Genomic DNA, 3,526 nt, shown 5'->3' with positions numbered 1-3,526 from the left:
GATGGGTTCTGGTTTGCAGGATTAAAGAAATTTTAGAACTTCTCTCAGTAAGTTGACTGATTTTGTCTAAGGCTTGAGGAGGGAGATACCTCCCTTCTGCCCAAAGGGGAGTAAATATTCAGGGGCTTCAACTTAATCCACACCAACTCTGTTGCTACAGAGACCCAAAGGGTCAGAGTTGGCCCAGGAGATGGCTATACAGAGATTGTGGCTTGGTGCCCTGAAGCCATAATCTTCTATCAATCCTTATTAATTGCATTGCATTATATCCAGCAAGATATTAGGAGCTGGGGCAAGCTAGGTGTCGCAGTGGATAGAGCACCGGCCCTGGAGTCAGAAGGACCTGAATTCAAATCCGACCTCAGACGCTTACTAGCTGTGTGACCCTAGGCAAGTCACTTAACCCCAATTGCCTCACTAAAAAAAAAAAAAGATATTAGGAGCTAAGGGTCGGGGGTGAATATTGAAAAAGTATAAATCGTTTTTAATAGTCATCTAATTCAGAATAGATGCTAATGCCCTCTGCACACTCATCTTTATCCAGCTCGGCCTTGGCCCTCAGTGGTCCCTTTCTTCTGTTCTCTCCCTCCACTTTGAATCTCTGGAAACTGACTGATTTCCCCATAGATCTCATTATCTTATTATAAAATTGGGGGTGGGGTGGAGAGAACTAGTTAGGTGGTGCAGTGGATAAAGCACCGGCCCTGGACTCAGGCGGATCTGAGTTCAAATCTGACCTCAGACACTTGACGCTTACTTGACGCCACCTAGCTGCCCCCTCCAGTCCTCTTCTATTACAAAAAGTGTTGCTATGAACATTTTTCTATATGTGCATCCTTTCTTTCAAATCTGACACATATATGTACTACCAGTATTACTAGCTCGATGGTTATACGCAGTTTAATTATTTGAGGCATATCATATCAAGTTATTTTCCAGAATGGCTTATTATACCAATTAATAACTTCACCAACAATGCAACTGGCAGCTAGGTGGTGCAGTGGATAAAGCAATGACCTTGGAATCAGGAAGACTCATTTTCATGAGTTCAAATCTGGCCTCAGACACTTACTAGCCGTGTGACCCTGGACAAGTCACTTAGTCCTGTTCACCTTGGTTTCTTCATCTGTAAAATGAGATGGAGAAGGAAATGGCAAACCACTCCAGTATCCTTGCCAAGAAAACCCCAGATGAACTCATGAAGAGTCAGACACAACTGAAAAATGACAAACAACTTTTAAAGCACCCAGAGGTATGGTTAGATTGTTTGATTAGCCAAAAAGTAAGCCAATCCCTTCTTGACCCAGAAGAAGTTCACATCTCTTAAAGAGTCTTGAATGATGGTGTTAATGCATTAAACACTTCATCTTGCCCTTCCACTGATTACATTGCATTAATTGAGGTGGAGAAGGCGTGTGGAATGCTTCCCTTACACTGAGAAAATTGAGACCATGTACTCCCTCACTTCCTCTACTTACATCTCAAAACCCTTTTATGACATGTCTTTTGCTCCAGTCTCTGAGAATGAGGTATCCCTTATCCTTGCCAACCCCTATACCTGTGCCCTTAACCCTTTTAGGCATTTGCTCTATTACTGAACATTCTCTCCCTCTCATCTTCAAGTCTCTTCCTATCTATTGTTTTTTCCCCTGGTGCCTCCAAATAAGCCCTAATCTCCCTATTCTTAAATATTAACTTTCACTTTATCCTGTCATCCGTTCAAAATGTCACATGATATTTCTCCTCTCTCACTGACAACCTGCTAAGGAATGGTTTACTTTTACTACTATATTTCTTGACCAGCCACTCATTTCTTTATCCCTTAGGATCTAGCTTCCAATCCCACCATGCCACAGAAGCTACTCTTTTAAAGTTTTTTTGGTTGTTCAGTCATTTCCAACTCTTTGTGACCCCATTTGAGGTTTTCTTGGCATAGACACTGGTGTAGTTCACCATTTCCTTCTCCAGCTCATTTTGTAGTTGTGGAAACTGAGGCAAAGAGGGGTAAATGACTTGCTCAGAGTCACACAGCTAGTAAGTGTCTGAGGCTTAATTTGAACTCACGAAGATGAGCCTTCCTGACTCTAGGCACAACACTCTATCCACTGTACCACCTAGCTGCCCTCTTTAAGGTTATCAACCAACAATCTAAATCCTGTGACCTTTTTCAGTTCTCATCTTTATTAATTACTCTAAAGTTCTTGTTACTGTTAAGCTCTCCAAAACTCCTCTCCCTGCTTTTATAATTCTACCCATTGATTTTTATTCTCCCGGTTCATCATTCATCTCTCACCTTCTAAGCATGGGTAACTTAGGCACCATCCTAGGCCCTCTTCCCTAATCTCTGTATACTTTCTCTCTTGGTGATCTCATCAGCTTACATGGATTCAGAGATCATATCTTTTTTTTTTCTTTTCTTTTCTTTTCTTTTTTTTTTTGTGAGGCAATTGGGGTTAAGTGACTTGCCCAGGGTCACACAGTTAGTAAGTGTGTAAAGTGTCTGAGGCCAGATTTGAACTCAGGTCCTCCTGAATCCAGGGCCGGTGCTCTGCCACGTAGCTGCCCCCAGAGATCATATCTATGAAGATGGTTTTCAAGCCTGTATGTATATGCAGCCCTAATATTTCTATCGAATTCCAGTACTGTATATCCTCTCCCCTACCCCTACCCTAAACCAAACCTCAGTTCTCACTCGAGTCTCTGACTACTAGTTATCTCTCTACATTGTTCATAGGGAATCCTAACTCAACCTCATTTTACTTGGTAGAAATAGAGGTACAGGGGGCAGCTAGATGTCACAGTGGATAAAGCACCAGTCCTGGATTCAGGAGGAACTGAGTTCAAATCCAGCCTCAGACACTTGACACTTACTAGCTGAGTGACCCTGGGCAAGTCATTTAACCCCCATTGCCCCACAAAAAGACTAAACCAAAACAATTAAGCAAACAGAAATAGAGGTACAAATAAGAGGAAGCCGATTATTGGAAGAGAGGGGGAGGGGAAAAGAGAAAAGTAGGGGTCAGGTCTAGGAACTGATGTGATGCCTCTCAACTTCCCCTTTCCCCTCAGAGCCTGACTGAGGGGTCATGTTGTGTATGGGAGGAACTGTCACAGCCTCACATTACCCTGCTTTGTCCAGGCTGGACTTTCCGGCTTTGATTGCATATATTCGTCCCCTACCCAGTCGTGCCCCACACCCCCTCAACATCACACCTGTAGAAACTGTGTGACTCCTTAACTCTCTTCTATTCTCTGTCTAAGGTGTTTGGAGTATGGGAGGAAGTTGGGTCTGCCTTGGAAGACAGGAAACATTGCATTTCCTCTACTCCTCTATGCTGTTTCTTCCTACCTATTCCTATCCCTCCCCCGCTTTAGAACGCATCCCCAGGATTCTCATCACTATCTCTTCTTTTATGATTTCAATCTGGCCTAGGGGTCCAGATAGCTCTAGGAAAAAGGACTTGAGAAGTAAGTTATTGAAGCTCAAAGCTTCTGGTTTTTTTCCCCTCGTTTTCTTAATATTTTT

This window comes from Dromiciops gliroides, chromosome 5 (genome assembly GCF_019393635.1).
Source record: "Dromiciops gliroides isolate mDroGli1 chromosome 5, mDroGli1.pri, whole genome shotgun sequence".
Lineage (NCBI taxonomy): Eukaryota > Metazoa > Chordata > Mammalia > Microbiotheria > Microbiotheriidae > Dromiciops > Dromiciops gliroides.
This window is presented reverse-complemented; position numbering follows the sequence as displayed.